The 25,520-nt window shown below is 40.0% G+C and overlaps 1 protein-coding gene across 1 annotated transcript in view; it reads left to right on the top strand.

Moving 5' to 3' along the window:
• LOC141996573 (neural-cadherin-like) overlaps positions 1 to 25,520 on the top strand; it is a 104,117-nt gene that overhangs the window by 9,183 nt on the left and 69,414 nt on the right. The gene's annotated exons all lie outside the window — the stretch shown is intronic.

Genomic DNA, 25,520 nt, shown 5'->3' with positions numbered 1-25,520 from the left:
GTGAAACTGTTGGGACTTGAGCACCAAACCTGTTTAGATCTACTGGCTGTTCTTTATCTCAAACACTTAATTTCTACAAAGAAGTCACCTTTTTTAAAGATCTAACTGAATTTCAGCACAAATCTGTTAATTTGATGGAAGAAGTAAATTGTAGAACATATGGGTTCTTTGATGAAGTGAGCTGTAGCTCACAAAAGCTTATGCTCAGATAAATTGGTTAGTCTCTAAGGTGCCACTAGTACTCCTTTTCTTTTTGCGAACACAGACTAACACGGCTGCTACTCTGAAACCTGTTATTAAAGCTGGTTTATAACATTTCAAATTAGAGATCAGTTCTGATTGATATCTCAGCTATGTTGCACTTCAGTTGATTATTAAATAGTTGGAATTCAGTTCATCCTGATTTCATTTTCTCGCAAGTTTATTTAGCCTCTCACAATCACAAGTCTATCTTCTAAAATTAAGTGGAATGCCTTCAAACACTTTAATGTAGTTGAGGCATTCTAGATTTCATAATAAAATAAAAGGAATTGTTGAAACATTTCTCCCACAGTAAATCAACATTTCAACTTGATACCACAGTCTGTTACTTAATTCAGTTATTGTTACTTCAAGACAAGTCTTTTACGGAAGTATTTGTGAATTTTATTTGTTTGCTAGTTACATTATCCAGTGAAACACAAGAATTTCAAGCATCAACCCAATCTAATTTTTTTCTTAGTTCTTGTTTATAAAAAACTCAAAACACAAAAAACAAAAACCCAGACATTGTAAAGCCATTTTATTTGAAAAATTAGGACCAGTCTGCAAAGATTTATGCACATGCTTAATTTTAAGCACATGAAATAGTCCAGTTGACTTCAGTGGGAATTGCACAGTGCAGAATTGGGTTCAGGAAGCTGCTGAGTTTTTAAGAATAGTCCTTGTTCTCTATCATCTCTCTTTGCCTTTCACTTTATGAAGAGGGTTGCTGGGGTACAATCCTTTTAAAAACACAAATAGTAACATTAGTTACTAGCTCTACCTTGTCAACTTCACCCCCATACGCTACGGAACTATTTAACAATCCCAGATTGGTCCTGAAAAGCCTGCCAAGCTCATAATTAGTATCCCCTTTGCAAATCATTTGTTGTTTTTTTTCTGTTTAATCTTATAGATAACATTTAATGTCAGCTACCAAATTTTCAATTTTTATGAGACACTAGAGAATATTTCATAATGAAATACAATTTTTAAAACTGTATTATATCAATCGTATTTTTATGATATAAAGCAAACTTGAAGACAACAGTGTCTGTCCTCTTTCCTGTCCACCATCCTAGCCACTATGGATGTAGAAGCCCTCTACACCAACATTCCACACAAAGATGGACTACACGCTGTCAGGAACAGTATCCCCCATAATGTCATGGCAAACCTGGTGGCTGAACTTTGTGACTTTGTCCTCACCCATAACTATTTCACATTTGGGGACAATGTATACCTTCAAATCAGCGGCACTGCTATGGGTACCTGTATGGACCCACAGTATACCAACATTTTTATGGCTGACTTAGAACAACGCTTCCTCAGCTCTCGTCCCCTATGCCCCTACTCTACTTGCGCTACATTGATGACATCTTCATCATCTGGACCCATGGAAAAGAAGCCCTTGAGGAATTCCACCATGATTTCAACAATTTCCATCCCACCATCAACCTCAGCCTGTACCAGTCCACACAAGAGATCCACTTCCTGGACACTACAGTGCTAATAAGCGATGGTCACATAAACACCACCCTATACCGGAAACCTACTGACCGCTGTTCCTACCTACATGCCTCCAGCTTTCATCCAGACCACACCACACGATCCATTGTCTACAGCCAAGCTCTGCGATACAACCGTATTTGCTCCAACCCCTCAGACAAACACCTACAAGATCTCTATCAAGCGTTCTTACAACTACAATACCCACCTGCTGAAGTGAGGAAACAGATTGACAGAGCCAGAAGAGTACCCAGAAGTTACCTACTACAGGACAGGCCCAACAAAGAAAATAACAGAATGCCACTAGCCTTCACCTTCAGCCCCAACTAAAACCTCTCCGACGCATCATCAAGGATCTACAACCTATCCGGAAGGACGACCCATCACTCTCACAGATCTTGGGAGACTGGTCAGTCCTTGCTTACAGACAGCCCCCCAACCAGAAGCAAATACTCACCAGCAACCACACACCATAACAGAACCACTAACCCAGGAACCTATCCTTGCAACAAAGCCCGTTGCCAACTGTGTCCACATATCTATTCAGGGGACACCATCATAGGACCTAATAACATCAGCCACACTATCAGAGGCTCGTTCACCTGCACATCTACCAATGTGATATATGCCATTATGTGCCAGCAATGCCCCTCTGCCATGTACATTGGCCAAACTGGACAGTCTCTACATAAAAGAATAAATGGACACAAATCAGACATCAAGAATTATAACATTCAAAAACCAGTCGGAGAACACTTCAATCTCTTTGGTCACTCGATTGCAGACCTAAAAGTGGCAATTGTTCAACAAAAAAACTTCAAAAGCAGACTCCAATGAGAGACTGCTGGATTGGAATTCATTTGCAAACTGGATACAATTAACTTAGGCTTGAATAAAGACTGGGATTGGATGGGTCATTACACAAAGTAAAACTATTTCCCCATGTTTATTCCCCCCCCCCCACTGTTCCTCACATGTTCTTGTCAACTGCTGGAAATGGCCCACCTTGATTATCACTACAAAAGGTTTTTTCCCCCCCTGCTTTCCTGCTGGTAATAGCTCACCTTACCTGATCACTCTCATTACAGTGTGTATGGTAACACCCATTGTTTCATGTTCTCTGTGTATATAAATCTCCCCACTGTATTTTCCACTGAATGCATCCGATGAAGTGAGCTGTAGCTCATGAAAGCTTATGCTCAAATAAATTTGTTAGTCTCTAAGGTGCCACAAGTACTCCTTTTCTTTTTGTCCTCTTTCCTGTGATTCTTCTTTGAATGCTGATCCCAATGTGTATTTCACATGTTGGTATGCAAGCACTCTATGCGCATGAAACTGGAGAATTTGCAAGTAGTGTCCGTTGGTCCGCACCCGCACTTTGGCGCTCCTTATGATAGTACCGAGTGTATAAGGGAAGGTGCAGACTGACCACACCACTTCCCCAGTTCCTTCTTACTTCCACATGGCCTCAGTTGGAATCCTCTGTGTCTGAAGCTTTTTTGTCTTCCTATCTGTAAATATGTTGTAAATGATTTTAGTGTTTTACAATTTTTAGTGCTTTAGCAGTTTTACACTTAATGCAGTTTTCCTCCCAGGGACCCTTCCTATTGTGCCCCCTCCCTTCCCCACACACACTCCTCAGGAGACGGACTATGCCCAGAGTCCCAGGGTTGAAGAAGTGTGTCTCCTGCCCTCGCTTGTCTTGGTCAGCGATGACCGCCAGTGCTGCCTTTACTCGGTTGGGGAGGCTCACATCTCCACCAACTGCAGCATCTGCCACTCCTCCCCTCTCCAACCTCAAGAGGGATGAGAGCTTTGACTGAGGAAGTACCTCATGAGACCCCAATCAGCTCCAGATCGGGGGACTTTTCCTGTACAGCAGCCTCAATCTGTGAACCATGTCCCTCTGAGCATGAACTTTGGAGCAGAGGCCAGAGCAGCTAAGCCCAAGGAACTATTTCCTTGGGCCTCTTACGGGGATAAGGGATACTCTTATAGATACAAGAACAGGTCCTTCTCCATCTGACTTTCTCCATCTGAAGGTTCCTCAGATTTCTGGACAGGACCACTACCAGTTCAGAGTACTTCTGTTCGGGCTGGCAATAGGACCCATTGTCTTCTCAGTGGTGGCAGCCCAGATGAGATGAAGTGGCTACATCAAGGTCCTGTACCTGGATGATTGGCTTCTGGTGGGAAGTTCAGTCGGCAATCTTATCATTGCTCTGTCTTCTGGCATCCTTGGGAATGAGGGAAACAGGGAAAAGCCTACTTTGATTCCCATTAAAACCATCGACTTTATGGGAACAACACTAGACTCGACCTCAGCAAAGGCTTACCTCCCTATGGAGAGATAAGACAAGTCACTGGCAGACTTTGAACGACAGTCAAGCCTATTTTTCCCAGGAAATGCAGGACATTTGTAGGGCAGCAACATGGCATTCCATCCATACCTTCATGAAGAACACTACTTCTAAATTCTCCAGTCGCAGACACATGTTGTGCATCTGTATCCATGTGTGGAATACAGATAGGGACCACTTATCTCAAGAAACCTCCTGTTACAGGAAAGAAACCTCCATTTAAACAATAGCTGATGCAAGGGGTGTTACACAAGCCTGGTCTACACTACCGCTGCCAGTCGATCTAAGCTATGTAGTTTGAGTTATGTTAGTCGCTAACTCAAGTCGACATAGCTTAGATCTACTTACCGCGGAGTCCACACTATGCTATGTTGACGGGAGACGCTCTCCCGCCAACATTGCTTCCACCTCTCATTGAGGTGGAGTATGCAAATCGATGGGAGAGCGATCTCCCATCGATTGAGCATGTCTTCACTAGACCCTCTAAATCGATGCCGCTGCATGATTGCAGCAGCACTGATTTAGCTCCGTAGTGAAGACAAGCCCTAAGAGTTACTAGGATGAAATTCAGAAAGATGATATTTAGGCTAAACATCAGGAAGAATGCCCTACAACAAAGCATTCTATTAGATTTTGAAATAATCACCTAAGGGTAATTGGTGAAAACTCCATTGCTTGTTACAATTAAAACAAGACTGCAGAATGCACTAGAAAACCTAGTGCAGGGAGCAGCCCGTAATGTGAAGGAGGAGTATGGGTGCCAAACCCGAGCGGTTAAAAATCATGAGATTTAAAAAAAAAAAGTTTGGAGTTAATTTTATTTGCCTTCCGATTTCAGAGCATTAGACTTTCAAGCTTTTCTCTCAAACTGTGAGTGCTACTTACTTTAAATAAGAAATGGAAGCTGAGAGATTCAGATAACCATATGATTCCAGTAGCTGTGACTTTAAGAAAAATATAAAATATCACAAGACTCATTACAAAATTAGGAGAGTTGGTAACATTGAGAACTAGATGATTCGTTGCTCTTTCCATTCTAACCGCTATGATTAATTGGCTGCTATTATGAGTGTAATTAAGATTTTAACGGAGAAGGAAAAAATGGAAAGCAGACAAACATTTTAACTGTAGTTGGGTTTTATTGGGAAACTGAATTTTTTAAAAAAAGGTTGGCGAGCATTTTTATACTGTACATATTTAACTTCCTTAATCCTAGTATGTCTTTCTGGGGGCATAATGTTCCATAGCTAAACCAACTTTGGAGAGAAGGTGATGTGCACATTCTTCTAATTTGTTATGAGTCCGTGCATGAGCCGTCAATCAAAGGAAATAAATCTATCAGGTATAGCCAACAACTGATCAAAGGAGTAAGTTCCCAGCAGGACTAAGTGTGTTTCTGGCTTGATATTGATATCCCTGTCAGTATTTCATCCAACATAATTTAAGATCACTGTATACAATTCCTGCCATAATAGACATCTCAATTTCATGCAATAATTTCCCCTCTTATACCAAGATAGGTTAAAGGTAGTACAGGTCAACTGAACCTGACTTTTTGGTTTAATAGCTACAGAATGAAGCATCCCCATATGTCCTGTAGAGAGGAAGTTTTTTTTATAATATCCCAACCAAATTCCACTATTTTTAATTATTTATTCAGGCAGATCTTTCTGTCTTTTATGAATTTTAATAGCAAACGGATTTGACTCATCAGTACGTTCTTATACAGTATCCAAGTCAGACCCTTCTTAGGCTGAAGTAGTAGCTGCAACAACAACTGTTTTGTCTTTATAATGGCCTGAAAGTAGACTTTATATCATTCATATGATGTCTGACCTGAAAATCCTGATAATAAGGTAGGTTAGTAACTTTTTCTGGGGGTGATCAGTTGACAATGCTACTTGATCAACTATTAGATATGTTGAGCCTATTCCTAAAGTTGTTATTATTTAGGCAAAGACTCACTTTTACATCATATCTCTTGACTTTTAGTATTTCTTCCTTAATCATGAGACCAGCCACTCGCCATTTATATAAACACTTAGGACCAGACTCTGTGGCTCACTCAACGCCTTTTGTGCTGCTCCCATGGCACAAAGGGAGCAGAGACTGAGTATATTTCTCTCGTTTGGGTTCCCCCAGAGTGGGGGAGTCCATAGCAAGTACAGAGCCAGCATAGTGTTATGAGCTGGGTAAAAACTTATGCGTTGAGTTAAAACCTCATTCAAACTAATATGTGAATGAACCCTTCATTTAAGATAGTTGTAAAAGACAGTTAAGGGGCCACAGCTAAAACAAAGCCTAATAGTCTGCCTAGAAACTAGTACCATGTGGATGGAGGGTTCCACTGCGTATTGCGATCAGGGGTAGGTAAGTGTTGGGGGGGGGGGGGGAGAAGGGGGGTGAGTGTAGAGGACACACAGAAACTAAGAAATTGAGAAAAGAACAAGAATGGGGAGGGAGAGACAAAAAGCAAGAGAACCAAGCAGGAGATTGCAAATGCAGTGTGATGGTAGAAGAAGCTAGAGAGAGAGCTTTTGAGTCTGGTGTTGGCTAGAGAGGTTTGGGGACTTTTGTTCTTGGTTTCTCCTGTGTTTGGAGAAGCAGGACTTTGTTCATTCCTTGTAAGTAAACAAAATTGCATAGAAGAAAATACCAGACTCCATCAATTTTTACTTTCAGTTGGAACATCCCAAAGCCCCAAAATTTGACTGTCTGCTTGAGTCGAAAAGGGCAACAATAGCTTTCTCTTTATTCCACCCTACTTGCAAACCTGCTAGAGAGGGTGCATGGCAGCTGGACTGTCTTCTCATCCCCGGAAGGACTAACACCATACTCAAGTCGTTTCAAGCCCTTCCTTAAGACACACTGTTTTCTTCAGTGAGAAAAAAACCGTTCAACAGAAGTTGCACATATAACCTAGTCTGGAGCCCGAAGACCTTTTCCCTTGTGTCTCTCATTCCAGGGCCTGCCACAGGATCCAACCTCCCTCCTGCTCCTCACCTCCCCGCCTGAGTAACTTGTTGGCTTTTATAATCACTTGATTCCTTCTCAGCTAGGTCTGATAATCCAAAAGTGCTGTCTGGCTCTGGACCTTTTATTCCTTAAAGGGGAAGACCACCCCTTTAAGGGCATATTGGAGCATATAAGAGCATGCCAAACTCTGGCTGTTCATAGAATCATAGAATCTCAGGGTTGGAAGGGACCTCAGGAGGTCATCTAATCCAACCCCCTGCTCAAAGCAGGACCAATCCCCAATTTTTGCCCCAGATCCCTAAATGGCCCCCCTCAAGGATTGAACTCACAACCCTTGGTTTAGCAGGCCAATGCTCAAACCACTGAGCTATCCCTCCCCCCTCAACTGTCATAGTTAATAGCACTCCATAGGCTGTCCTAAAATTGAAGCTGGTGCAAAACTGGCCTGGGATTCAGGGAGCCATTAACGACAGTTGTGTCTCTCTCTCCCCTTCCCCCCCTCCCCTGTTCTGGGTGCATGCTGAAAAAAATGGTGAGGACATACTTGTGGATGCAAAATTTGGGATGGTTTTGAGGCCAGCTTGGATTCTGGTGGCGCTTGTATTGGTATCTTGTGAAAGACCATAATTAATTGCCCAAACCATCCAGGCCTTCTTGCAACTCACTTTAAAGAAATACCAAATTCATTAAATAAAATGTATTCAGAGGTTTGACATGGGAGGAAAAGAGTTATGCTGATATAGGAAACAAATACATCAGAGCAAAGAAAGACAACTATCACAGATTATTGTAGATATCATGAAGATAATGTGCTTTCACTCTTGAAGAAGAGTGCAGTCTGCTTGTTAATTCATGAAGTAGCAGTAGGGGTAGCTTTTTAGGAGGATGAAAATATTATGTTCTTCCAGTGGAGTAATGGGGGCTTGTTAATAGTATTAAAAAACTGTGATGATAATACAGTCCTGAATGGATGAAATCCCACTTTGAATCTTTATAACCGTAAGAAGTAAAGTTCAAATTTGGAGACTTAGTTAACCTTTCTGTTGAAGAATTTCATCTACATCTGTCTCCCTCTTACTCTAATTGAATTGGAGTAACAGTAAATACATGTTTAAAACATTCAAATTATATTTTATTTCAAATAAGAGTGGCTTAAATAGCTGAGCTGACACTGGAAATCCCTCTAAATAACCTTTAAATCAGTTCTTCATATTTCAATAAGAGAAAGTGGATACAAGGAAGATTAATTTACTGTTTTTTAAATAAGACAATGAAGGGATTGCAATAAATGTTGAATTGTGTTGGTTTGTTGAAAATGTGGTAGCGAATAGAACACTTGTTTTTGATGACTTAATCCTGTTAACATCATTTGAATTATATTAAGAATCAGTCAAATATAACTTGAAGGTTTAAGGGTAAACTCTATTCTCTGATCTATCACTTAAAGACTAGTCTGTTCTTCTTACACACACAAGGCCTTCTACCCAAGTCAGTGGGTGTTGTGTGAACACTGGAAGAACTGAATAGGCTTGAAAAGGTCCAATATGTGGTTCAGAGAGGAAAATTTAGCTCTGCAAATTCAATTTTTGTATCCAGTTTTGCAAGGAGATATACTGAAAAATATCTGAATGTATTTGATTAACTATAGAAATAATTAAGGAGATTCTGCAAAAAAGTGTTCCAGGATAATTTTTCATCTAATTTTTCAACTGGTAAATTGCATACGTATATGCACATAAATGCAAAATCCACATTTGCACAGATAAATTGGGTAGACTTGCAAATACCTGATTTTTGCGTTCAAATGCAGGGTTTTGTATGTGCAAAGGGAAATTTATGCATGAAGATTTAGAGACAAGTTTCAGACCAGTTGGAAATCTGGCTCTCCATGTCCACTAAATACAAGTGGAGAAAGAATTGAAAAGAACCATTCTGGGCCAATATGTAGAAAAACAAATGCAACTGCGCAAGAAGTTTAATCATTTAATTCCCGATGTTTATTAATAGACGTAGATTAAATCTATTATACATAACATACCTATTTTATTGTTTGTCTCTGGGGGTGCATTAATGCTTACTGAAACACCCACTGGAATATGATTCTCTTCCAGGGCACTATAATCAGGTTTGACAGCTGCTGCAGTGATGTGTGCCAAAACAAATTGTAGTTATTTTTCGTCCTTTCTCCAATAAACAACTTATTCCAAGAATGAACCACCTTAATGAGAAATAGTCTGAAAACCTTTTGCTAACACTTTGTAATTCTTGGTTGAAGAGTACCATCAATCTGGTGAGGATGGATATGTCAGAAGGATGGTGCGGTTGCTAGGATGTTAGCCTCAAACCTAGGTTCAATTCTCTACTACACACTTCCAGTGTGACCTTGGGCACTTCCCTTAGACTCTCTGTGCCTCAGCTTCCCATCTGTAATGGGGATAATAGTACTGCCCTGTCTCATAGGGCAATGGGCACCATATAAGTATCTAAAATAACTCTTTGAAATATGATCAGTTATATTTGGCCATTGTGCAAAGTGCATGATTGACAACACTAAAACTGAAGGCCTCTATTTCTTCCAATAAGAGAGAAGAAAAGAGAACTAAAGTTAGATCATGCTGCCTGATGACATGATATTCCTCTGTAGCATAGCATTGTTATGGCAATGAGCATAGTATATACCTACCTACTTGGATTCCTATATATAAGAGGTTCAATGCAAGATTCCCAATAATACCATGCTAATGCCTAAACACTGTTCTTGACTGAGCAGTTGTATTATGGGCAGGGCTGGAGCACTATCTGTTATAAAGGTTGCTCAGCACTTCCCATTATTATAAGACTCTGTTTTCAATTGCTTATTTACCAGACTTTAACCATTTTCCATGCTGGATGTCTGCCTCAAGCTGAATTTTAATGTTGTGTGTGTGTGTGGTGTGTGTATATATATATATATATATGAAAGAGCATATTATGTTGCTAAGACTGTCAGTTGTGGTGGTAGTGCATTTTTGTCATTTGGATATTGGACAGAGGCTCCCCATTCATTTCAAATTGACTGGTTATACTGCTAAACTAGGCTAAATTCCATTTAACAGTCTCCTGAATCTAACAGTCCCCTCACCCTGAAATACTTTATCATCTGACCATAACATGTTCTAGATACCAATTCTCCCATCCATTGAAACAGCATTTGTTACTGAAATAGTTAAGTTTTGGTGACAGTATATATGTATGTAAAATTTAAAAAAAACCGGACAAAACAAACATCACTGAAGGAATAAAATAGGACTTGTAGCAGTATATTTGTAAAGACAATTTCAAGATAGTTCATTGTAAAAATGCAGAGCAACTGGTACTTGCTTAACCCATGTAAGTTAACTCTCAACAGTGATAACATACTTTGGCAATAGTTCATCATTTACTTAGAGACATGATTTGTTATTTTAAGATGCCTTCTGTGATCATTAATATACACTTTTTCATTTCATGTCCAGACCTGCTTGATTTTGATGCCTATAGGTCACAACAGATGGATGCCACACTGGGTTGTCCTTAATAAAATGAATATCTCTCCACTTTCTTTTAATTGGTTATTATTTATATTAAGATCCATCCTGCCATGATCATTCTTCTTTTCGTTTCTGGTTTATTTTAAGTGCTTTAACTTTTACTTTAAAAAGTAAGGAGAGAGTAAGGAACAGAGAGACATGATAGACTGACATAGTTATATCTACAAGCAAGGTAAAGTGTATTAGAAGAGAATATGGGCTGTCCACATCTCGATCCCATCAAAGTTATCTCTTTAGAAGGCTTATGTTTTATGAATGAGCAAAATACTGTGCTTAAGAATAAAGTCCATCATGTATTCCATGAGTTTCCAGAACTGACAGTGAAGAAATGTTTGTGCATGATTGTTCTACTTTTTAGAAAACTATATGTTCAGATTGGGTGCAGATACTAGTAACTTTCATCTCTATTGAACTATTATAATGGGAACAGAGATTTCTCTTGGTTAGTGTGGAGATTTAGTGAGAGTTTTTTCTGGAAATATATTTTACTCAGCTTGAAGTCAATAGAAGGTTTGCATGCACAAATGTAGGATTTGACTTTTATAAAAGTTCAGTATTTTAAAAACATTTTGTAGAAAATAAGATTAAGCAGTTATATAAAAAAATGACACGAAAATAGAATGAACAAGGTTTTCGTAGGTCTAAGACTGAACAATTAATGGAACTTTAAATTTTCAAAAACTTTAGCGTAACTGGGGCAAGTGTATGTCTGATCAACTTAAAAAAGTAAAAAAAAGTAATATCATCTTGGACACTTCATTTGCTGATAGATTATACTTTTTTATGCAGGCTGGAATGCAATATCAGTATTGACCTGAAGGCTTGCAAGGCTTTTAATGCTCCCATAATCTTATTTTTTAAGTAAATTGAAATGATCTAAAAATGCCAAGAGCAACCTAACTTCTCACCCATTATTGTTTAATCATAATAATACAATACCTCTTCCCTCAGTAAAATCAAGGAATGTAGAGTATCTGTCCATAATTGTGGAGACATGCTCACTCAAATATATATTCTATATTGTCAGATTTTTTTAAAAATCAGAATCACTGGCACTGTCAGTTTTGTCAGTTATACTGATGCAGAGAAGCCTCCATTTTTAATGAATATGAGTATTTTTGTTTTCAAGCCAAATCTTACAGAAGTAGCCATTGGATTTTTGAGAGAGATGATAAAGTCAGACACTACTAATGAAATCAGAAGTCTGAAAATATGTTGAATTTCACAGATTGACAGCATCTTTTATGATTTGACATGTGAAAGGAGACAGGTTTAGAGGCAAACCCCAGCCCATAGTATCTAAAATCACAACTCAGCCTATTTCATCACAGCTGATTTCCAGGTTTGGTTTGTCCTGTGTCACACTTAGTGTTGTACCAATAAATTAAAAACCAGCAGGATCTTATTAAAGGGAAAAAGGCAAAATACCACATTTATTGTGAATACAGAAAGAATCATAGTGAGCAGTTAGTTACAGCTATAACATTCCATTCAATCTCATATTTACACACACACACACACACACACACACACACACACACACACACACACACACACACACACACACACACACACACACACACACACGTTCTGCAAGGTTGTTATCATAGTTACCAGCCTTAGAGTTGCTCATGCCAAGCCACCTGGACATGAGGAGGGAGCAGGGCCTTGTCAGATGCTCATCTGATGCTCCTGGAAGTTGGTTTGCAGAATCAGACCCCAAAGTTCTCACTTTTTAGAGTCTATTTTTATAGGAATTTCTTCCTATGCCAGTCTATGGGAATTGCTTCATCATGCTGTTGCTGAATCAATCAGCAGATGGCACATTCCTGACGGCTCCAAGAAGTTATCTTGTTCTTTGGTTCTCCCATTCTTGAGGCTGTTGGGTGGATTCCAGTCTGCCCTCCGGGGGTCCTCTGGTTATTTCCACTTGACGCCTTCTTCAGCCGATGGACACTGAATTCTTAGGCTGGCACCTCCCTGATCATTCAGTTATTATCCACACCAAGCATCCATCCACATACATCCTCTATCTCTATTTTAATCACAATTGTTAATACAACAAAAGGGCGGGGAGTCTCTGGGTGCTGTTTCTGTTGTTAGAGTATTGCTTTGAGTCTCTGTGAATTGCTTTGAGAACAGACTCTGTCTTAGAATGTACTAACACAATTAGCAGCTTGCAAGTTTCACACACAGAGGGAGAGAAACAGTACCAAAAACCAAGAGACCTCTTAATTAGTAATACCCTGGAATTTAAACTATGGGGAATCAAACTCATTTGTGATTTTAATACAGAACTTCTTTAATATGATCCAACATTAGAATGTACAGTTAAGTGGGTGATTTTTAAAATATTGACCCAAAAACCTCCACTCTTTTTTCCTTTGTCTAAATAATACATACACAGTGGGGGTTTGGATTTAGAAATGGTGCATCAAATGAAAATCATGTTAGTATATATCATTATTTTGAGTTATTTCTGTTTTCCCAGTACACTTAAAAATAGCAATGTACGATCAGAGTAGTTCTTTGAAGGCTGGAAAGTCTGAGCAGGCTTTTTAATATTTAAATATTATTTACATTTCACATAATGCCATAGATGTTGTGCAGAGTCCATAAAATATAGTTTTCATGCATTTTTTGTAGATGGTAATTTCAGATGTACAACAAATTTATAGTATTTCAGATATTGTCTGCAAGATGTTTAACACCAGATTGGCTCTAGCCTTTGTGTGGCTGTAAGAATAGGAAGGGGGAAAGTGTGAGAAGATGGGTGGGGGAAAAAACGCAAGGAGCTTTTTACTCAGTTTCAGTGTCCCAGGCAAGGGCTAGGGACTATCACAAACCTAAAGAGAAAGTGAGAGACCTGAAAAGAGCAGAACCATTATATTATCTGGCCACAATTTTAAAAAATGACTAGTGATTTTGGGTGCCTTAGTTTTCAGGTGTCCAACTTGAGATCCCCTAGAGAGACATGACTTACAGAAAGGGCTGAGCTCTGAAAATCAGGCCCCTTTAAGATGTTTCAAAATCACTAATCTTGGCCTTTGTCCTTATCCATTTATTAGTAACTCTTCCTAGCTCCCAAGACTAAGTGCCTAACTCATTTTGGCTCAGTAAAAATAATAAATAATGTTTCCTATTCTTTACTCAGAACAATCAAGTTTATTTACTAATCCTGTTTGTATCACAACAAAGTACCACAAATCCTTCAGCAGGAATGAAAAGTTAAATTCTTCGTTAAGTATTTCACTTTTTAAAAAACATCTCACAACAAACCTCAGGAAGTATGCTCCATGGGTCCTGTTCTTCCCTTAGAACTACATCGATGAACTTTGAGATTTGGAATACATTATACGACTGAGAGGCTGACAGTAGACTCTTTGCTTGATCAGCCATTACGCTACCACTCTCCAAAAAGCATTTATTTGCAGAGCTCCATGTCTTCTGTTTGTATACGAGGCATCATCCAAAAGAGGTGGATTTTTTCCCCCAAAGTGGACAGATTTAAGAACATGCATAAATCCTTCCTATGCTACCCTTGAAACTAGTGGATCTGCAGTCAAATTATTGAGCATCAGTTACTTCTGACCTTAACTGGAATAACTTGTATTCTCAAGTTTCCTCAGATGTGTAGCCTAGAGGGAGCTTTCTGGCTATATGTTTTATATGTCTAAATAAAAGATCCAAATGTAAAGTCTAGCACTCAGGAACATCATGTGGATAAATTGTGACACTGCTTGGAGCATTTAGGTCTGTAAACCAACAGTTGGATTATATTGGTACAGATACAGTATGTATTTTTCCCTGTGTGATTGGTAATCACTGTTATTGAGAAAGATCTGGGTTATGTTCAAAGTTTGTATGTATGAATGTATATGTATATATATTCTAGGAAGTTTGCTAAGGAGCAGTTATCTCAAATGAGGCAAATGGTAGATACCAATACTTTTACATAGCGACTCAAAGTGTAGCATGGACAGTGTATACAGTATGTGTTGGGGAAAAACTGACTTTATTTATCAGAAGTGCAGGGCTGGAAACCTGCATATATGCATATCCAGGAGGGTCAAGGAGCCTACTTTGGCAAAAATTCTCCTGCTGTTAAAGGGCCAATTCCTGCAGTGCTTCCCAGAGAAGTCATTTTATTTTTTTGCTTAAAGAACATTTTTCTTCAAGAGATGAGAATCCAACTCTTTGCATGTAATATATTTTCAGAGACCACAAATTTGTCCAAGGCAGTACATTGCATGATTAAACATAGCATGAATTCAAAGTAGATAGGAAAGGGTATAAAATTCCTTTGTGTGATGATTGGCGTTTTGAGTTTGGGGTTGAACTTCAGTACTGCAACTTTTGCCAGCAATATCAAGTTTAGAGGGAGGGCACTCCAGCGGGAGGGAATGAAGGGGAGAAAGCAGGCTTCAGCGTGAACATTGCCTTAACAGAGGGATTTTGAACCTGAGGGAAAGGGAACCTCAAGGGCAGACTGAACTGTCCTGAACTAGGAGCCCTACGAGTGGCCTAATCTGAGGAGAAAGCTTGGATTGGATTTAGTCACTTTATTGTTCATTTGTTCATAAAATTAATCCCCCAGAAAGGGATGAGTTTTGATCTTGCACAGGGCTTATGGACTCTGTTTGTGGGAAAATCACCTGCTCAGAGCATCTATTTTTTAATAATTTAAATAGAGAAGAAAAATATATATATAATGAAGAAAAGCTTTATTTCTGGTCAAATGAAAGTATTTTAGGATAATTATGTCATTTTGGCTGGGAAGTGTTAAAATAATACTGCTTTTTAAATAAGTATATTCATTTTTTTTTATTACTCAGGTTCCACTGTAATGTTGTTATCAATACACCTCTGCAATGATGTTACTCCTTATTTTTTGGTTTTAAGCATACAGAATCTGTTGCAAATAAGCTCTTTATTCTGCTCTGTTTTCTGGTTTTGGGTCTTCCCCTTCATGTGAATTTTTGTTTGTTTTTTGTTTGTTTTTACTTACACAGTAGAAATCGGTGAAATGAATAAACTAGATGCGTGTAACTATTTAATTTTACGTTCTTTCATTTAGACTATTCTGGGGATGTGGGTACTACTATATTAGATGTTTGCAAGTCTTCTAGTTTGGAAGTCTATATGCTACCACTCTGTAAGAAATGCTTAATATTGAGATAATTTCTCCTTTCTCAATATTTTGCAGAATGGATGGAATTCAACCCCGTTCAGATTGCTTGCGGAGGACCTCTGTAGTGGGATGATTTTCACTCTTTGAGCATAGTTTACGTGTGTGTGTGTGTGTGTGTGTGTGTGTGTGTAAATAACTATTATAAGGCACCAATACACATGTGTTTCACTTACAGTGAGGCATATATATATTTGCATGATTGGACATGACTTAACTAAGTGCCAGTTACTAACATGTGAACAGATTGTCTTAAGTTGATGATTATTTATGTATTATTTCTTCTGCAAACCAGAAGAAATATTGCACATGTAAACTGGTGTTCTCTCTCTCTCTCTCTCTCTCTCTCTCTCTCTCTCTCTCTCAAAATTTCCTTTTACCATCTTTAAGTAGAGGTCAGTTTTGTAAATGATAATGTATTCTCAAGCACTGGGTAAGAAAATGAATGCTTGATTACTTCCATTTTGTTTAAAATCAGGTAAAGGCCTGTCAGTTACAGCATAAGTTGTGATCTTCATGAAAACAACAAAGATATGTGAATGTAAACATGTGTAAGTTAAAATTAAGATATTAAGGCATCTGTCTTGTATTTTTAAGATATATCCAATTACAATGAACAAAATTGAACTAGTTGTAAATAGTCACTATATTCACTAAAATATATGTGCAGACATGCTTTTTACAGTCGGTTTATGCATATATATGTGGAAATTTCTTAATGTGTTGTCTTGCCACACATACATGCATTACACATTATTGTCCATGTCAGTCTTTTCATCACTTTCACTATCCTCTGGCAAGTCCTTGTCTGATTATGCTTCACTGGATACTGTGAAATTGTTTCTACAATGTCAGGTCATATTTGTAGGTCTCCATGCAGAAAAGTGCAATCCTGTACAGTATCTCTGCAACAGTTCTTTCTACAATAGGTGATGCATGATCAACGCAAAACTTCCCTGGTGGTAGTATTATCATTATCTTAGTTGTCTGACACCTGCATTCATCTCAAAGTCAAATCATGTCAGACTATGAGGGCATATTTGGTACTTTTTTCATGCTGAACCAGGGTGTCCTTGGTTGATATAGGAAGATGAAGTTAATCAAAGGGTCTTACAGGGTCATATGCAGCTGATAGATTGGTCAAGAGAGACATTTGATGTCAGTGCACGGATGTGTCTCTTGATTTGTCAGCATTGTGATTTATATTGATTATCCCATCAAAGTTCCTGAGGTATTCAAATACTTCAGAGTTTGCCAAGATATTGTTGAAAGCTTTGATCTTTTGAAGATATTAAATAGCCTCTGAACTATTAAAAACACAAGAACCTGGAGGAAAATTTCTGAGGCTTCCTAGTTTCTGATTAATAGGGTTTGCTAGGGCTGATGTCAGTCCTGATCTAGATTTCCACTGAAATATATTTATCTGCAGAAAATATATACCAAGTACTGTACATCAATATTCAAAGAGCTGATAATCAGTGACTGATAGCTAGGAGGAGAATTTGTATCTGTGTTTGTTTCTTCCTGTCTGGTGAAGAGAGTTGGCATTTTTGTGTTTTTTTTTATTGAGTTGACAAGCACGTGTGGTAAGAACCAGAAATCTATCTGCAGTGAGAAGAACTTGGAATATATAGGGTTAACAAGTTACAATAGGGTATTGTTTTCCAGAGCCCAGAGCGAGACTGGTGATAAACCAATAACCTGTACTCCTTGAACAGGGTTAACAAGGTGGCAATCTAAACTAGATCTTGCCATTCCTGATCCAGATTTTCAAAGGGTCTTAACCCAGCCTCTAATTTAGTGACTGCTATTTTGAGCCTGCAGTCTGCCTGAGAAAACTAAGCTGACCATGGAGTACTTACAAATTTGTGAGAGCTTACAGGAGGTGGGAAAGACTTCTGACCTGTTTTGACAGGCAAGTGATTCCACCTGTCTGGTGGGTTATGTGGGTGAAGTCTGATGTTGGATCTTCCCAAACATGGATGGTGCTTATCTGCCTGGGCAGCCTTTTGGTGAGGATTTTTGAGCTATGCTAGCACATTCTCATCCTCTTTTATCACCCTTACTCAGAAATGTTTATTCAATGAATCCCCCTGAGTAATGTGGGCCACCCCCCTTAACTCTTTGTCACAGCTGAACACACAAGCTGCATCTTCCCCTTTTTCCCAAGGTCTCTCTGGCTAGCTGCCTTGGAACTTTTGGACTCTATCACTCTGTGCAACAGCTTCTCAAACATTCTCCTCTTTTCAGAGTAGCAGCCGTGTTAGTCTGTATCCGCAAAAAGAAAAGGAGTACTTGTGGCACCTTAGAGACTAACAAATTTATTTGAGCATAAGCTTTCGTGAGCTACAGCCACAAGTACTCATTCTCCTCTTTGAAACCCATCAGTTCCATTTAACCTCCGTGGGCATGGGAAATAATATTATCAACGCTTGTTTCCCTTCTACTTCCTACTCTCTGAACACTTTCCCTTGCACTCCTTCTGGATGCTTCTTGTGGTATGTGCCTCAACACTGGCTCCAAGCCAAAGAGGAAGGACCTGTGACTCTCTCCACAGAACTTTCCTCAGCTATGGTCAGGAATCCATCCAGGCTCTCAGCTAGGGTTGTTATGGCTAGATTATAGTATTCTCACCTAAACTTGAGTTTCACATTTTTGTGTGTACCATTAACTGATTTAATTTGGGGTATATATCTTGTATAGTTGGGAGCTTTGGCTCCATAAGTAATTTAATATCAGATTCATATATGATAAGTGAGATAATTTATTTTTCAGCTAAAACGTGAATATAGATGCATAATATAGACAATAAAAGAGACAAATTAGTTTTCTGTCAGGAATCTGAACCCTTCTGTCATCTGCCTTTGTAAATACAGAGGATGACGATAAAGAACTGCACAGAATTAACAAGTTTTCTTCACCTCAATTTTCATTGCTCTTTGGAAAGAAAACTCTTTTTCCTCAGTTACACTTATAAAACCCAGTTTGGTTTTATAGGTTTAACTGAGAGAAAAACTTGTCCCACTATGTTCTGTGAGACCCAGCAACAGAATACTTATTTTTACATAGAGGGAGTTCTCTTGGAAAGGCTAGAAAGTACTCAAAGGTCATGGTGGGTTAAGACTCTGGAAGCTATTACTAAGAAACTTAAATTTGACATTGTTAATCACAGCATCAAGGAATTTTCTTTCCTACAATCTACTTACTGGTTGTTTATAGATTGCAGATTATGATAGGGTGTGCTAAATATGCCACTTGCCATCAGACAGAGCTTACTAATTATGAAAAGCTCTGAAAAGTTTGCAATAGGCTTTAATATATGATGTGCAAGATGTATTAGTGCTGCTGAGTAAACGAAGGGATAATATCAATAAAACGCGTAATTCAGACATAAGCCATTTATTGTAGAGTCAGAAACTCTGTACTTTTTGGAGTGGGATGTAACATTGCAGCCAACAGAGAGGAGGAGAGAGAATGAATGCTGTTGTCCTGACTGAAGTGGCAGACGTTGCTGGGATAATATTCTGCCTCAGTGAGATAACGCTGTTTATAAGATTAGAGAATTTGGTAACACTTTATATTTAGAGCACTAAATACTTAGTTTAGACTTGATTGATGGTTATTTTAGCTTTACTAAGTAAAGTACTTTTAAAGGTGCCCCATATCATTTATGGGGATGTTGACCCATTTCTTGCAAAGTTAAATTTAAAAAAAATTGCAGAAAAATATTCTGAAATTACCATATAAAATATTAACAGACCATTTTTAGATGTATGCTGTGGTCTGCTTTGGGTTCATGTCTTGCTCTGCATATACGAATATATAACTTTTATCTCTGAGGTATAGTTTCTCGTTACTAGGACTTATGTGAATATATTGTGGGAGAAAATAGCTCATAGACCTGATTTTCCTTTCATGTACACCAGTGGAGCCCCAATAACTTTAGTAGAGTTACTCCAGATTTGAACCAGTGTAAGTGAAAGGAAAATTTGGACCCTATATCTCTTTCTGCTTTTGTTGGCTGATCTACTGTCCATCCTTACTGCATCTCATGTCGAGTTAGATATGCTTAGTGGTGAATGTGAAGAGATCGCAGCAGCCACAGCTTTCCTAAAAAGTCATTTGCATATCTGTAAAGCAACCTGGTTTCCTTGCTGGATTATTTATGAAACATGTGGTAGTAGTTTGTAGCCAATCAGAGTAATTAATTTAATAACAATACCCATATAAATGTAACCCGTGTTTGTTATGCATAGTGTTCTGACAACATATACTTCCTCCTGCAGTGATTCTGTTATACAATATGAGCTTTTGTTTGGGCCCATAGCTTCTCTGTTTACTAGCATCTCAGAATTCAGAAAAGAACCGAAAGATAAAGGGTCTGGAACTGGATCGAAAATTCAGAGTTAATCTCTTGCAAAACAGGTAAAGAATAGTTTTATTAGTTTAGCTAAAGGGAATACTCCTGTTAATAAATGTATATGACTGTAAAATACTACTTATTATTTGATACAAGCAGGGCTTGGTGAATCTATTCAACCAGGACAAGCAGGAATAATTAATTTCTGGGCAAGTTCTATCAACTTCTACAGAAAATAAGATTTTATTAAAAATATGTATTTCTAGCCATCCTGATTGTGAAGATAACTTTCCAAATGGCAACTGAGTGTGAACTGATGCAGTGAGCCTCAATATCTTAATGAGTGTGGTATAAGTAGTGTTGTAGGAGTATGTCACAGGGTTTAAGGCCAGAAGGGACCACCTTATCTTCTAGTCTGACCTCCTGTATATGACAGGGCACCAACACCACCCAGTACCTGCACACTAAACCCAGCAACTGAAATAAGACTAAAGTAAATGAAAACAAGAGGAGACTAGACTGTTATGTGCATAGGCAGAGAATAGGAGGGACCGAGGTACACCAGTGCTCGAGGCCTCTGCACTGGCAGGGAAATTTTTAAGTGAGATATACCCAGATGATCCTGGCAAATCACCCACACACACATGCTGGAGAGGAAGGCAAAAAATCCCCAAGGTCACTGCCAATCTGACTTGGGGGGGAATTCCTTCTGAACCCCACATGTGGTGATCAGTTAGACACTAAGCATGGGAGCAAGAACCAGCCAGCCAAGCACCTGAGGAAAAGGGTCACCTCAGAGTCCTGTTCCTCCATGTCCACTGTCCAATCTCCAGCTGTGGCCATCCTTGATGCATCAGAAGAAAGAGATTTAAAAACTTCCCAGAATGCATTGGGAGAAAAAAAATCTCTTCCCAACAGCTGCCGGTGGCCATCCGAAGCATGAGCTCTTGGAACGTAAAATATAAACTAGAGCTGTTGCATGATTAAAAAAATTAATCACAATTAATCGCACAATTAGTCGCACTGTTAAACAATAATAGAATACCATTTATTTAAATATTTTTGGATGTTTTCTACATTTCCAAATCTATTCATTTCAATTACAACATAGAATACAAAGTGTTCAGTGCTCACTTTATATTTATTTTTGATTACAAATATTTGCACTGTAAAAAATCAAAAGAAAAAGTATTGTTCAATTCACCTAACACAAGTACTGTAGTGCAGTCTCTTTATCATGAAAGTTGAACTTACAAATGTAGAATTATGTAAAAAAAACTGCATTAAAAATAAAACAGTGTAAAATTTTAGAGCCTGCAAGTCCACTCAGTCCTACTTCTTGATCAGCCAATCAAGTTTGTTTACATTTGCAGGAGATAGTGCTGCCTTCTTACTGTTTACAATGTCACCTGAAAGTGAGAACAGGCATTCACATGGCACTGTTGTAGCAGGCGTCGCAAGATATTTACATGCCAGATGCGCTAAAGATTCATACGTCCCTTCATGCTTCAACCACAATTCCAGAGGACATGCGTCCATGCTTATGACAGGTTCTTCTCGATAACAATCCAAGCAGTGCGGACTGACACAGGTTCATTTTCATCATCTGAGTCAGATGCCACCAGCAGAAGGTTGATTTTCCTTTTTGGTGGTTCGGGTTCTGTAGTTTCCGCATCGGAGAGTTGCTCTTTTAAGATGTCTGAAAGCATGCTCCACACCTCATCACTCTCAGATTTTGGAAGGCACTTCAGATTCTTGGGTCAAGTGCTGTAGCTATCTTTAGAAATCTCACATTGGTACCTTCTTTGCGTTTTGTCAAATCTGCAGTGAAAGTTTTCTTAAAACGAACAACATGCTGGGTCATCATTCAAAACTGTTATAATATGAAATATATGGCAGAATGTAGGTAAAACACAGAGCAGGAGACATACAATTCTCCCCCAAGAAGTTCAGTCACAAATTTAATTAACACATTCTTTTTTTAATGAGCGTCATCAGCATGGAAGCAAGTCCTCTGGAATGGTGGCCAAAGCATGAAGGGGCATACAAATGTTTAGCATATCTGGCACGTAAATACCTTGCAATGCCAGCTAGAAAAGTGCTATGAGAACAGATGTGACAGGTGACATTGTAAATAAGAAGCGGGTAGCATTATCTCCCATAAATGTAAACAAACTTGTTTCTCTTAGACTTGTAGGGTCTGAACTTTTACATTGTTTTGGTTTTGAGTGCAGTTATGTAACAAAAAAAACTACATTTGTAAGTTGCACTTTCATGATAAAGAGATTGCACTACAGTACTTGTATGAGGTGAATTGAAAAACACTATTTATTTTATCATTTTTAAGGTGCAAATATTTTTGTAATAAAAATAATATAAAGTGAGCACTGTACACTTTGTATTCTGTGTTGTAACTGAAATCAATATATATGAAAATGTAGAAAAACATCCAAAATATTTAATAAATATCAATTGGTATTCTGTTGTTTAACAGTGTGATTAAAACCACGATTAATTAATCACGATTAATTTTTTTGAGTTAATCACGTGAGTTAACTGTGATTAATTGACAGCCCTAATATAAACCGGAAGTGAGCCCCAGGGCTGTTGAGTCCTGCCTCTTACCATTACGAGCAACCCCATCATACTGTAGCACTCAGAAATCTGTCCAGTTCTCTCAAAACTGAGTTATTTGCTCCCACAACTTCTGGGGTTCCAGAACCTCACCCCTCTGTTAGTTAGAAATCTTCTTCTAATTTCAAGCCTGAATTTGTATGTGGCCGGTTTATATCCATTTGTTTTTGTGCCAATATTGTCCTTTAGCTTAAACAGCTTTTCACCCTCCCTGGTATTTACCTCCAATGTATTTATAGAGAGCAGTCATATCTCCTTTCTTTTTGTGAGATTAAACAAGCTAAACTCTTCCAGTCTCCTCTCATGAGAAAGGTCCTCCATTTCTCTGATCATCCTAGTAGGGTAGGAGCAGCTGCAGCTGGTCAGGGAGAGGAGGACGGGGTACAGGCCACTTCTGTAAAGGTGGCTGCCACTCTCAGGAGTAGGGTGCCATGGGAGAAGAGCAACTTCCTTCATCCCTTAGATCAGGAGGCCCTTGGATGGGGATGGGGCAGCCATCCTAGCTGAGAGCTGCTTGTGTGTAGAAATCCCCACTAAGATTGCCAACCCCCCACCCCAGTTTTGCTGGGAGTCTCCCGGAATCACGCCCTATTTCCTGGAGGCTACTGAAGCCAAACCGGGAGATTTTTAGGCTGCTAAAGTCCAGTGGTGTAGTGGGGCTAAGGCAGGCTCCCTGTCTGTCCTGGCTCTGCGCCACTCCCAGAAGCAGCCGGCATGTCCCTGTGGCCCCTGGGGGGGGAGCATGGGAGTCTCTGCGCGCTGCCCCCACCCCAAGCACCGACTCAGCAGCTCCCATTGGCCAGGAGCTGCGGCCAATGAAAGCTGTGGGTGCAGTGCCTGCAGGCAGGGGCAACTCGTGGAGCCTCTTGCTCCCGCCCCCAGAGGCTACAGGAATGTGCCGGCCACTTCCCGGAGTGGCACGGGGCCAGGGCAGGCAGGGAGCCCTGCTGCGATGGTGCCCAGGAGCCGCCCGAGGTAAGTGCCACCCGGCTGGAGCCCGCACCCTTCACCCCCTCTCACATCCCAACCCCCTGCCCCAGCCCTGAGCCCCCTCTTGGAGCCAGCACCCCAGATCCCCTCCTGCACCCCCACCTCCTGTCCCAGCCCTGAGCCCCCTCCTGCATCCAAACTCCCTCCCAGAGCCTGCACCCCAATCCCCTGCCCTAGCCCTGAGCCCCATCCCAAAGCCCACACCCCCTCCTGCACCCCAACCCCCCGGAGCCCCCTCCCACCTCCAACCCCCTTGGCCCCAGCCCAGAGCCCGCACCCCCTCCTGCACTGCAACCCCCTGCCCCAGCCCAGTTAAAGTGAGTGAGAGTGGGAGAGAGCGAGCAACAGAGGGAGGGGGGATGGAGTGAGCAGGGTCAGGCTTTGGAGAAGGGGCAGGGTTGGGGTCTCTGGGGCGGGGCAGGGGGTGGAGCAAGTGTGTCTGGGTTTTTGTGATTAGACGATTGGCAACCCTAGTCCCCACCGATGCTACTGTGTCACATCAGCAGAGAGTTGTTTATCCAATGTATCATTGGGCTCTTCTGGGATGGGGGTGGCAGAGACCCCCCAATACAAAGCTCTTTGCGGGGTCAAGTGGGGCCACGCACACACAGCTTTTGGTGGCAGGTTGCAGAAGAATTTCCCGCTTCAGCTCTGTTTAGGTGGATGGTGTGATCTGGGAACCTTCCCCTGTACTGCTCCCGTTGGCTAGAATAGCAGGCATAGGGATAACTGCTGATAGTCTTCAGGCTGGTTGGGATCTCCTTGCTCCTTAGTCCACTGCTCCGTTTTTTTGGTGGGCTCAGGTATGTCCCTGGAGGAGGGAGATCTCACATCTAGCCACCCCTGAATAGGGCTGTGTGTCTGGAACCAGACAAATTTATTGGGGTTAAATGGCTTCCCACCACTAATTCACTGTGGAAGAGGGTCCTGCATATATTATTTTATATGGGGGTGAGTTGGCCCACCGTTAATATATTGTGGGAGACACCGAATTATTTCTTTAGTGGGGTGAGGGCCCAGCATTCATTGATTTATTGGGGGCAGCATTTATTGGGGCACAAAGTTCAGCTGCTGCGAGACCAAAGGCTTTAGGCCCAAGCAGTGGGGGTCCCCAGACAAAGGAGGACAGAGTAGGATGGGGAGGGGGCTATAGAGTGGTATTGCACTTGGTGCTGGTGTATTTCAGCCTGGCACGTAGTAATACTCCTCAGGCTGGTAGGTGCTGGCCACATTTTTTTCAAGATCTGGGTACATCTAGTCATCCGTCAGTCCAAGAAGTGGATTTATAATCTCCTGAGAAGAAAGCAGCTCTATTTAACACTGCTTAGTGTAAACTTTGAATCACTGAAGATGGTTAAGAGTTGTAATGTATATTCAGAAAGTATATTTCTACATGGAGCTGGTTGCTGTTGGTAACAATAATAAGGAAACATTTAGGAATAGAAATATCTAGGGCAAGTATTTATAAGTTACAAGAATGTATGGATTTATTCAGCAGTTTATCAATAATTAGTGGAGGAGTTCTGCTCTGCTTTCCTTTGAGCTGGGATTCTAGCGCTACCGCTTAGTATTCAAAGGAATTCAAAGGAATTTTTCACAAAGAGTATTTTCCCATTTTGTCATCTCTAACCTTTACTTTTGAGCCCTTACCCCTGGTTCAGGCACTGAAAAGTTAAGAAGAGTTTCTTATATCA

The sequence above is a fragment of the Natator depressus genome, chromosome 12, assembly GCF_965152275.1.
Source record: "Natator depressus isolate rNatDep1 chromosome 12, rNatDep2.hap1, whole genome shotgun sequence".
Lineage (NCBI taxonomy): Eukaryota > Metazoa > Chordata > Testudines > Cheloniidae > Natator > Natator depressus.
Note: the sequence above shows the minus strand (reverse complement) of the source record. Positions and strands in the feature narration are given on the sequence as shown.